At 37.1% G+C, this 12,295-nt stretch overlaps 1 protein-coding gene across 6 annotated transcripts in view; it reads right to left on the reverse strand.

The window, feature by feature from the left end:
- sik2b (salt-inducible kinase 2b) overlaps window positions 1-12,295 on the reverse strand; it is a 135,245-nt gene that overhangs the window by 103,705 nt on the left and 19,245 nt on the right. The gene's annotated exons all lie outside the window — the stretch shown is intronic.

The following is a 12,295-nucleotide window of genomic DNA, read 5'->3' on the forward strand; positions in this document are numbered from 1 at the left end:
ATAGTAATCAATATTAATTAAATCAAAGGAGTAGAGGTGGGAATCTTTGGGCGCCTCACGATTTGATTACGATTCAGGAGCTATGACTTGATTAAAAATGGATTATTGATGCATCTTTATGTATTTTGATGCAGTTTTACATTTATTTTCGTTTCACTAAATAAGCTTTCATCACTTGCAACTTACATATATATATTTTTTAATTAATCAATCCAACAAAACAATACACAGCAATACCATAATAATTAAAAAAACAAACCCGACCCAGCAACATTCAGAATAGCAATAAACAGAGCAATTGAGGAGACACAAACATGACACAGAACAATCTAAAAGTAGTGAAACAAAAATTAATATTATCAACAACAGTATCAATATTAGTAATTATTTCAAAATAGCAGTGATTAAAAATTCCTTATTGACATTATCATTACAGACATTTTTTTTTTTTAAATTAAAATTTAAAAAAAAAATTAAAACTTCAAAAAAATCCCTTGCAACTTTTAATAACAGTGCATTTGTAATAACTGTTGAATTAGCTACCACTACATTTATTAAATTAATGGAAATGTGTGCAAACTACAACATAAGTGCCCTAAAATTAAAGGAAGTGGTTGGATCTCTTGATAAAGTGGCTCGCTGCGGTCAGCCAAATTTTAGAACTGCCTGCCTTACTTTTTTACAATAAGTACATAATCAATTATGAATATAATCAATTTTACAATCGATTTTCCCCCACCTCTAGTTGGGACCAAAGTGTGATGATAGCTCCCAAAAAAAAAGTGTCCAGCGAAGATGAAATATGAGTCATACATCAAGAAAGAGCACACACGCTCAGCTGGAAGTACAGCACACAAACATGGACACGTGTGGTTTCAACGTCTCCACTTCAGACGGCCTCACAAACATCATTTTGTCAACGTGATCCCCAGGAGTAAACAACAGTAGAGAGCCCCGTGCCCCTCTCAGCAATCCCTTGCGCGGGAAGCTGAAAGAAACGCCACTGTTTTGAGAAAACACACAAGCCACTGTGCTTGGGTGTTCACGTGGCCCCCACCACAGCACAAACACTGTTGTCGGTTTAAGGAAAATGATTCGCGTGAACTATTCTAATCGTTCCTTTTAAGTGTATACATGGCAGCGGGGCTGTATACAGTATAAATGTGCATATCTTAATCTTTGCTAACCTGTTGATTTGCAAGTGACGAAAACATTAGGAACCACCTTTTTGACCAAGCAGGGAAAAAAATCAGCAGACATTGTGCAGGAAAACAAAACAATTACAGTAAACTGTATATCTAACATCTACAATACATATGGAAGCAAGTCCATATACAAGACATCTCTACAAGCAAAAAAAGCACCTCACTTTTTCCAATTAAAACTATTTGTGGCAGCCTGCCACACTTGCTCAGAAACATATAATAGGACTGTCTCTGAATGTCACAACTTTGTCTAGTCCGGGAGTCGGCAACCCGCAGCTCTAGAGCCGCATGCGGCTCTTTAGCGCCGCCCTAGTGGCTCTCTGGAGATTTTTCAAAAATGTATGAAGAATGGAAAAAGATGAGGGGAAAAAAATCTATTTTTTTGTTTTAGTATGGTTTCTGTAGGAGGACAAACATGACACAAACCTCCCTAATTGTTATAAATCACACTGTTTGTATTAAACATGCTTCACTGATTCGAGTATTTGGCGAGCGCCGTTTTGTCCTACTAATTTTGGCGGTCCCTGAACTCACCGTATAGTTTGTTTACATGTATAACTTTCTCCGACTTTCTAGGACGTGTTTTATGCCACTTCTTTTTCTGTCTCATTTTGTCCACCACACTTTTAACGTTGTGCATGAGTGCACAAAGGTGAGTTTTGTTGATGTTATTGACTTGTGTGGAGTGCTAATCAGACATATTTGGTCACTGCATGACTGCAAGCTAATCGATGCTAACATGCTATTTAGGCTAGCGATATGTACATATTGCATCATTATGCCTCATTTGTAGGTATATTTGAGGTCATTTAGTTTCCTTTAAGTCCTCTTAATTAAATGTATATCTCATGACACATGTAATATGGCTTTTAATTTTTTGCGGCTCCAGACAGATTTGTTTTTGTATTTGTGGTCCAATATGGCTCTTTCAACATTTTGGGTTGCCGACCCCTGGTCTAGTCAGTGGTGGAGTGCTTCGTAAGTTTGCCTCTAAACGCATCCCCATCCCTGGGGCCTCATGTATTAAGCTTGCATACACACAAAAACCTGGTGTACGCCCTTTTTCACAGCAAAGTTGAAATGTATTAAGAGTGATCTAGGGCTGGGCGATTATATAATCTTGTCGTTGATTGTGATTAATTTGAGTTTGATCACGGTGATTAGCTGTTAGCACATTTCCTCGATCAAACATGGCGGAAAAGTATGTTAGAAGTTACCGCAGTAGTAAACAGTAGGTGAGCAACGATGATTGGTATAATCCTGCACGGAACAATCCACCTGTTATTGACCGTGATCCTGTGTGTGTGTGTGTGTCCTGGCAATGCTTACTTAATGGGGACATCGCTCTGTTTACACAGTCACTTTTAGGGGACCTCTGACGGTATGGGGACAAAAAAACAGGTCCCCTAAAGGGAAACCTTTCATGTGATTCTGTATGGTAGAGAAACCTTTCATGTGATTCTGTATGGTATCCGTCCTTAGTTAAAACTAATATATTTTTCCAAAAACAAAATCTGGTTTAGCGTTCCTTAGGAGGACATTTTCATACACAATGATTATAAAACATTATTACCTTAAAGTATGATTCACATTCAGAATTTTCCATCCTTCTATAAATGGTAGTTGGAGTTGCAGACAACTTCATTACTGCTAAATAGCAGTTTTCAGTAATCTCACAGAAGATGCAGGATTTGCTTTGACATTTAAGTGGTGAAACTTCCTATAAGAGGACAGCTGTAGTGCTGTATTCTGAGGATCATGTCATATTTAATTTGAACTTTTTTTTTATTAATAAAAAAATATATATATTTTTTTATAAATGGTCCTCAGTAGTCACGTACAAATTTGTGTGAATTATGCAAAAGTTGTGGTTAGAGTGTTCGCCATTAAGGATGATACTCGAAACCGGTTTTCCCGGTTGTTTGATAAGAAAAGAACCGAGTCCTCGGACTCGAATCCCTTTTTGAGAACCGGTACCCGTTATCGAGACCACTATAGTAAAGGAAAAGAGTTGATTCTTTATTCGAATCCCGTCCCGACCAGAAATGCTCCGTGGGACATCACAATAAATGACGTCACGTAGCTCAGTCATTAGGCGCAGATAGCGAAAGCAGGAAAACAATGGACGGGAAAAAGCGCTCCAAAGTGTAATAAAGTTCAAAACAAAAGCTATAATCCATCGAATAACTTTACTGAGAGATTTTAGCAGGGTAAAACACATGACGAACACTTTTACGACCAACCGGAAACATAGCAACGCAACTCCTTTACGGCAGCTGTCGCAACGTTCTTAAAACAACCGCAGCACATACATATATATACAACATATCTCCTTTTTTTAACTTTTGTTTTTCTTTCCTTGTAAACAAAACAAAATCACACTGTAGATGTGTTGTCGGTCTAATTATAAATAATGCAGACGAGGCGTGTTGGCTGAGTTCTTGACGTTTACTTTCACAGCGTGGCAACATGCAACACTTTTCGGGGCTACCGCGCATGCTCGTAACTCCCGTTGCATGCTGGGTAGTGTAGTTGTTATATTCTCTAGCTCATAACATTTTTCCCCCATAAAGAAATAATGTTAACTCAATTAAGTGTATTTCTTTTTTTAGCTTTAACTTTTCATTTATTAGCATTGTAACCACATTTGCAAATAACTTTTCTCTTCATAGAATGTTCTTTCAATAAAGAAATAAAGTGCAAAAATGTCAAAGCATCATAACAAACAGTTATGTCAAATAGCAGCAGAAGTGCACTTTTTGGAGAGCTGTATTATTTTCAGTTTTGTGCCCAAGGGACTGATTTTATTTAACACTATATTATTATTTATACACCTATAGTGATCACAGAGACAGGTTGTTTTTGTGTTACTGTATATATTTGTTTCTCTGAAAAATCCCACTTAATATACTTTGGGTAACAACAGTCAATATTTATTTATTTTATTTTATTTTTTTAGGTGGGTAACAGTCAATATTTATTTATATAATAGATTTTATTTTTTTATTATATAATAAAAGTGAGCTTTTGTTAAACCAAATATTGTGTGTTTTTTTCCATATACAACAACCTATCTGGACTCGATACGAGAATCGATAAGGAATCGGTTCGATAAGAGGATTCGATAATGGGCTCGAACTCGATAATTCCTTATCAAACATCATCCCTATTCGCCATGAGATAGAGGTAGGTTGTGAGTTCAAACACCAAACACACAGGGGATGATCAAGGGTGATGGGTCAAATGCAGAGAATAATTTTGCCACACCTAGTATGTGTGTGACAATCATGGGTACTTTAACTTTAAATTATATAAATTTGGTCCCCATGAACCATATTAACTCTTTTTCCCCAGGGTCCCCAGTAAGAATGATCAGCACATGACTTCATCAATCCAGAGGTTTAAAGACGTGTATGAACTAACTGGGCAGTGGCCATTTGACCTAATTTTTTTTATGCCCCCACAACCTGTAGAAAGGGTGGTCCCCACAAGTGATGATCAAAACCTTGGTCCCCATTCCAAATGATAACCAGTGTGTGTGTGTGTGTGTGTGTGTGTGTGTGTTTGTATGAAAGTGTGTCCATGTGCACTCATAGTACCTCTATGTGACTGTATTGGTCCCGACTGGGAGAATAAACACAACCACCAATTTAATCACAAAATGCATTTTTATATCTAAATATTTTAATCAGACTTTTTGTTTATATGTCTGCAAAGATTCCACTCTTCAGATATAACATGTACTAAAAAAAACGTGTTCCTACTGTTGGCGTACAAAGCACAATAGCACCGGTATAACTTTGTGTTCTTTGTTTGTGGATAAAAAAAACATTTTGTTCCTGACATAATCATTACACTTGTTTTATGTGTTGGTACACATTATTTTACAGTACCTCAAATTCAAACTGCACTTTAATGTATTTTCATTCAATGTAAGATACAGAATTTGAGTTTTAAAAACTCCACAATCTGGTTCATTGCTTGCCGATGCAAAAGCACTGGTGAGAAGCACTGATGTATACAAGTAAATAAGGAATAATAATTTATCATTTGTGTTGTTTAGTAAATGTTAACTTGAAATATAAAGTCTTACAGTATTCACTACACCAATGATACTTTGTTTACTGCAGAATATTTGTAATGACAAGCAAAAAAACTAAATAACTTCGAAAGGAAAAAAAGTTGTTCTTTTTACACTCACAAAACGTACCAAAAAAGAAGAAAAGCTGTGGCCCTAAAACCAGGCACGGACCGTAGCGTGGGTTACCTGTAACGTTGCACCACCCGCACAATTATATATATGAACAAAATGACAGTTCCACCAGCAGTTAGCATGGTGGAAAATGTTTGTTACAAGATTCTGCAGTAGTTAACAGTAGGGATGTTGTAATCAGTATAATCCTGTACGGGACATCCATCCATCCATTTTCTACCGCTTGTCCCGTTCGGGGTTGCAGGGGGTGCTTGATTGATTGATTGAAACTTGTATTAGTAGAATGCACAGTAGAGTACATATTCCGTACAATTGACCACTAAATGGTAACACCCGAATAAGTTTTTCAACTTGTTTAAGTCTGGGTCCACGTAAATCAATTCATGGTACCTCAGCTGCATTCGGGCGGAAGGCAGGGTACACCCTGGACAAGTCGCCACCTCATCGCAGGGCCAACACAGATAGACAACATTCACACTCACATTCACACACTAGGGCCAATTTAGTGTTGCCAATGCTTTAATTAAAAAAACAAAGTAAAAAACCTGTGGTATTAGTTGAGATTGGATGATATAAAAAATTAATCGTGATCTTTTTTTTTTGCCATATCAACCAGCCCTAGATTGAACTGAATGTGGAAATGTGCGGTGCCTCACACCAACTTCATGTAGAAATGTAGACATTTTTGGCAACACTGTGAGGCGGTGATGCTGGGTAACTGCTTAAATAAGAAATGTAAAAAAATTACTCCTCGGACCGATTGATGTGCACACCAAAAGGTATATGAACAATTAACACACTCCGTGTGTGCACGAATGAACATAAAAGCATAGGCAAAATAGTGCAAAAATACATATTATTGGCATGTTCGCCTGGTATTCTAAATTCCCATACAAGCAAACTGAACAGGCCGACATTAAAGCGCAATTTGAAGCAACAGCCAGTTTTCCTAACGTAATCGGAGCTATCGACTGCACACACATTGCTATAAAAGCCATCATATGACAAATATGTATATGGCAACAGGAAAGATTTTCATTTGATCAACGTGCAGATCATATGACATATGCAATTGCAATTAAGCAACATTGTTGTAGCGATGTGGCCTGGGTTTAACACATGATTCTTACATTCTAAGTAACAGCATGGTGGATTAACAGACTAAAAGTGTACTGGGTGGCTTCTTGGTGAGTACATTCATTTATGTAGTTGTCCTAATAATAATCCTCATGATGCACATTGAGCATACGTGCCCCCCAAAATGTATATCCCGTCTTTACGGGATATACATTTTTTTCAGTGACTTTGCTGTTTTTTTCTGGTTAAACTACATCTTAGACTTAGACTTCCTTTTTATTGTCATTCAAATTTTATCTTTACAGTACAGATAAGAAAGACATGTTGTTGCATTAGCTCATGGTAGTGCAGGATAAAAAAGCAATAAGGTGCAGATATAAATAGATTACTGTACAGATAAATATATTGCACTTTTGCACATGCATCCACTTTTATGGATGTATGTTATATTGTCTTTATATTCCAGCAAGTTAATCCATTTTTGGGGGGAATTGAGGAGATTATTATATCTTGAGATGCTCACCCAAAAATAACAGAAGAAATGGTTTTACAAAAACAAACTGTCTTTGAATTTCAGTAAAACTGAAATAATGCTATTCAGTAAGAGCAGAAGAGAAAGTCAAACATAAATACAAATAGACTGAGTAGACAGTAGCTATGTGCACACGACACAATTAATCAGATTAAAAACCTAACTGGAATAAAACTGCTTCATGTAAACACGCCATTCAGAATATTCTGACATGATCACACATGTTCAGATCATAATTTGTGGTTTTATACCGACTCATTCAAATTGGAGCGCATGTAAACACTTCTACTGACAGAGTAAAATAAACACATTTTGGGGTGTAATAATAGGATGACAAAATTAACTGTAAATCTCATCAAAAAATATAAACATAAGGTAGCCAGAAATATTTCAATAGTGAGCAATAATGAGCAAAGCAAAATATGTTCTGGCCCTAAAATCACTCCATTTTCTCAACTGTTTGCTAGTGTTACCATATCTGAGTTACTGTTTAAAAATATGGGGAAATAACTACAAAAGTACACTTCATTCACTAATTGTATTAGAAAATAGGTCAGTTAGAACAATACATATTGTTGGATATAGAGAACACTTTTTCAATTCAATGATTTGGTGCATTTGCAAAAAGTTAAAATTATGCACAAAGCAAGCCGGCTACACCCAAGGTTGTACACTAATCCTTAACAAAAAAGGAGGAATATAGACTTAAGGTAAAAGTAAACTTCAAACCTTTGTATGCACTTAAAACCTTTATTATATCAGTATGTGAAATTAAATAATGGAATGGATTAAGCAAATAAGTCAAACAGTGTACTAACATCAATTTGAAGAAACTGCTCAAACTCAAAATGTTAAAGTACAAAAGGAGAAAAATTGTGGTAAACATTTTTACCCTTTTGAAAATTAGATATTCTTAGTCCTCTCATACGTGAATAATAACTTACTTAACTACCCATAATTATTTATGAGAACTGTTGTATTTATTGTCTGTTATTTAAATTATGGAACAAATTGAAAAAAGGAAGCGAACAAACGTTTTGGTAATTGCTATGAAGTAGAAACGGGGTAGGATTGTTAAATAAGCTCTGCTTCTTCCTACTCCTTCATGAGTAAATGGAAAATTTGTGAAATTAGTAATGTATCAAATTGTAACTGTATGGATGTTTGAAATAAACTTAAAATCTTTCCAACAAGGCCCCGATTGTCTCTGTGTGCAAAGTATACTGATGTTAACAACCCGAGGGGACAGTGGGAAACACCAAACCACACCTTTTCCCCCGGTCATGCACTGCTTCACTAACTTGCAAAAATAAGTAGAATAGAGTACGTTTTTCCACTCCAGCAAGAAGCACCTCCAACTCATTGTCGGTGAAATGTTTCGATTTTGCCATCTTGTTCATTATCTTTGTGTTTTTCTCTCAGGACTATGGCTAATTTAAATATGATTTACGCATTTAAATTGGGGCATGGAGAGGGAGTGGCCCAGCCACTCCAACATGCACACTCAATTCTACGTTGACTGGGAGGTACAAAAAAAATGTGCTTGGATTAATTCATCTGAATTTTTTATGCGTACGTTTTTCTGGATTTGAGCGTACATCATTTTTTGTTGGAAATCTTAAATCTAAGTTTTAAATGGGTTGAATTAAGATTGTTTTTCTACATTTAAAACACTTGTGGCCTACATAAATGTTAATTTATTTAATTATATATATATATATATATATATATATATATATATATATATATATATATATATATATATATATATATATATATATATATATATATATATATATATATATATTTTTTTTTTTTTTAAACACAGAGTTTATAATTGTAGCTGATGTCCAGTATTCATTTTCTGTTCCAAGAACGCATTCATTTCAGTTTGTCCTCTGTGTGACTGTGTTGCTATATTTGGGAAGTAGTTCTTGCTATTAATTGAATGTGCCAGCCGTGTCTTTTGTTGAGCGGTGCAAAGGGTTTGCCTGTAAGTATTGTACTTAACACACATCAGCTGATCGTAACGTGTATCTTAGTTGTATTTTTGATTATCAAATGTGGAGGTTCATTTTGAAATAAAAGCCAAGTTCACATACGGTTTGTTTAAAATATAAGGTGCAATAAAATATGTTTTAATTAACAGTGAATAATCGTGATTAATAATCGTGATTTCAATATTGAAGAAAATAATCATGATTATTATTTTGGCCATAACCGTGCAGTCCTACTTTGTTATGTTATTGTGCTTTTTCTTAATGAATTTCCTTTGTTATTTACTCAGTATGTTAATACAATGTTGAACTACTAATCCTTACAGTTTATTAGTTTTTTTCCTACAGATGCTTTAAAACTGTCAGGTTAAAATCAGTGTACAAAATTGTGATATTAATCACGATCGGATGATATGAAAAACATTGGTGATCTTTTTTTTGATTGTCGTATCGACCAGCATTAATCGAGCTAGCACATTTTGAAAAGCGGCATTGAATGCTTTCTATCAGTCATGCTTGCTTTGTTGGCATTGAAAATTGCAACATTACCTAGAGGCAGTCTTCTATGAATACGCCCGTTTGCCTGTCAACTAATTGAGCTGGTGACAAGTTTGCAAACGGGAATGCCGTAATTGTGGAACAAAGGTAGTGAAATCCAATACCGTTTAAATTTAACTGAATCTGTACCCTGTAGTACCGAAGGAATTTGATCGGTACCTATAAACATACCGAATTTGATACCCATCCCTATTTGTGGAAAACACTGCACCCTCCAAGTAATTTCCGATCCAACAAGACAATTTTCAGCAGACGATGATGTCCAATACTACTACACTTTGAAGATACGATACATTTTTAGACATTTATGACTGCCTACTAGGGCTGCACAAATAATCAACATCGAATCGACATCAAGGTTTTAATTAGTGCGATTACGTAACCTCAAGGGGCAGTGTTTTTTTTGTGTGTTTTTTTCTCTCCGCCGTCACTGGCATTTGAGTGACAGACACATTCGTCAATCGGAATTGTTGAGCTTCGCGTTTGTTCGCCTCTCGCTTCAAACGGGGAGAAAGATGTCTCACTCCATGCATCGCTCTCAGCACTTAAGCGTGTGAATTTAACAGTACAATTAACTGAAGGCAGTGAGCCCTCTTTTTAGTCATTCACAATCTGTGTTTCGGTGGGCGCCAGCTTTATACACACACTGGAAGCAACGACAGACAGCCTCCCTACTCGAGACACGCTTGTGAGAAGTGCCACGAAGTAACAAAAATTAAGAGAAAACATATATGATTACAAAGCCGAATGTCCATCCATCCATCCATCTTCTTCTGCTTATCCGAGGTCGGGTCGCGGGGGCAGCAGCCTAAGCAGGGAAGCCCAGACTTCCCTCTCCCCAGCCACTTCGTTCAGCTCCTCCCGGGGGATCCCGAGGCGTTTCCAGGCCAGCCGGGAGACATAGTCTTCCCAACGTGTCCTGGGTCTTCCCCGTGGCCTCCTACTGGTCGGACGTGCCCGAAACACCTCCTTAGGGAAGCGTTCGGGTGGCATCCTGACCAGATGCCCTAACCACCTCATCTGGCTCTCTCGATGTAGAGGAGCAGCGGCTTTACTTTGAGCTCCTCCCAGATAACAGAGCTCCTCACCCTATCTCTAAGGGAGAGACCCGCCACCCGGCGGAGGAAACTCATTTAGGCCGCTTGTACCCGTGATCTTGTCCTTTCGGTCATAACCCAAAGCTCATGGTCATAGGTGAGGATGGGAACGTAGATCGACCGGTAAATTGAGAGCTTTGCCTTACCGCTTAACTACTTCTTCACCACAACGGATCGATACAGCGTACGCATTACTGAAGATGCCGCACCGATCCGCCTGTCAATCTCACGATCCACTCTTCACTCACTCGTGTACAAGACTCCGAGGTACTTGACCTCCTCCACTTGGGGCAAGATCTCCTCCCCAACCCGGAGATGGCACTCCACCCTTTTCCGGGCGACAACCATGGACTCGGACTTGGAGGTGCTGATTCTCATCCCAGTCGCTTCACACTCGGCTGCGAACCGATCCAGTGAGAGCCGAATGTCCCGTTACGGTAATATTTCAGCTTCAAATCGGATGGGCAATATGAGCCCATCAACACAGAGAAACGAGCAGGAATGCCATGATCACGTGATGGCAATAAACAAAAATACAAAGTCCGACCTCGTTTTTCCAACTGGAAAAAAAAGCACTTTAAGATGTTCAGTATTTGTCCAAGTTACATTTTTGCTTACAAAAATTAATCAATTAAATTTTTTGGTTTATTTATTTAGAAGTTATTTACCTTCCAATTACAGTGCAACGGTAAACAATTCTACAGTAATGAGAAATAAAAGTGTATATAATTCTAAATGGTTTCTTGTATTATTTAATATTATGATTACATTACATTATAAACACTGTATAGTTTTATCAATTATTTCTTCAGTTCACCAGCATGATGTTTTCACGGCTGGACTCTAGAAAGAGGTTCCGCAGTCTCCGTAGCAGAACCTCTAAGTTCTGTAACAGCTTCTTCCCTCAGGCCATAAGACTCTTGAACGCATCCTAATAATCCCCTTAGTTCCCCCAAAAAACAGATTAACTTGCTGGAATATAAATATGCATATGCATCCAGAAACGCGGATGCATATGCAAAAGTGCAATATATTTATCTGTACAGTAATCTATTTATTTATATCTGCACCTTATTGTTCTCTTATCCTGCACTACAATGAGCTAATGCAACAAAACGTTGTTCTTATCTGTACTGTGAAGTTTAAATTTGAATGACAATAAAAGGAAGTCTAAGTCTATGATGTAGACAAAAGCTCTGTAAGTCTGTCTGCATTAAAGCCAAATATTTTTTTAAGTAAATTATTGCAAATAGTTCTAATGTGTTGAGACAAGAATATGTTGATTGAAAGTCTAAAAGTAACATGTCTGTTAGTTTCTCAGTTTTAAGCATTTTTATGCATAAAAATACAAAAACCCTAGCCCTAGTGCCTACTTTGAAGCTTAAGGTGGACTTTGACACTGTACAGTGCATATATAGTTTATGTGTAGCAACAGTGTTTTGATGCCTCTAAATGACTACAGGTGTGAACAGCTTTAGAAGGTGGTGGTCAAGTCTAAAAGGAAATTCAAACTCCGTCTTGAAGGGATCACAACATAAAGAGCCTTTGCACAAGGTCACTTTAGGACAAGGTTTACTTAAAAGTAAAAAAGCGCAGGGCACTGGAACAAAGCAAAG

The sequence above is a fragment of the Entelurus aequoreus genome, linkage group LG10 (genome assembly GCF_033978785.1).
Source record: "Entelurus aequoreus isolate RoL-2023_Sb linkage group LG10, RoL_Eaeq_v1.1, whole genome shotgun sequence".
NCBI classification, from domain to species: domain Eukaryota; kingdom Metazoa; phylum Chordata; class Actinopteri; order Syngnathiformes; family Syngnathidae; genus Entelurus; species Entelurus aequoreus.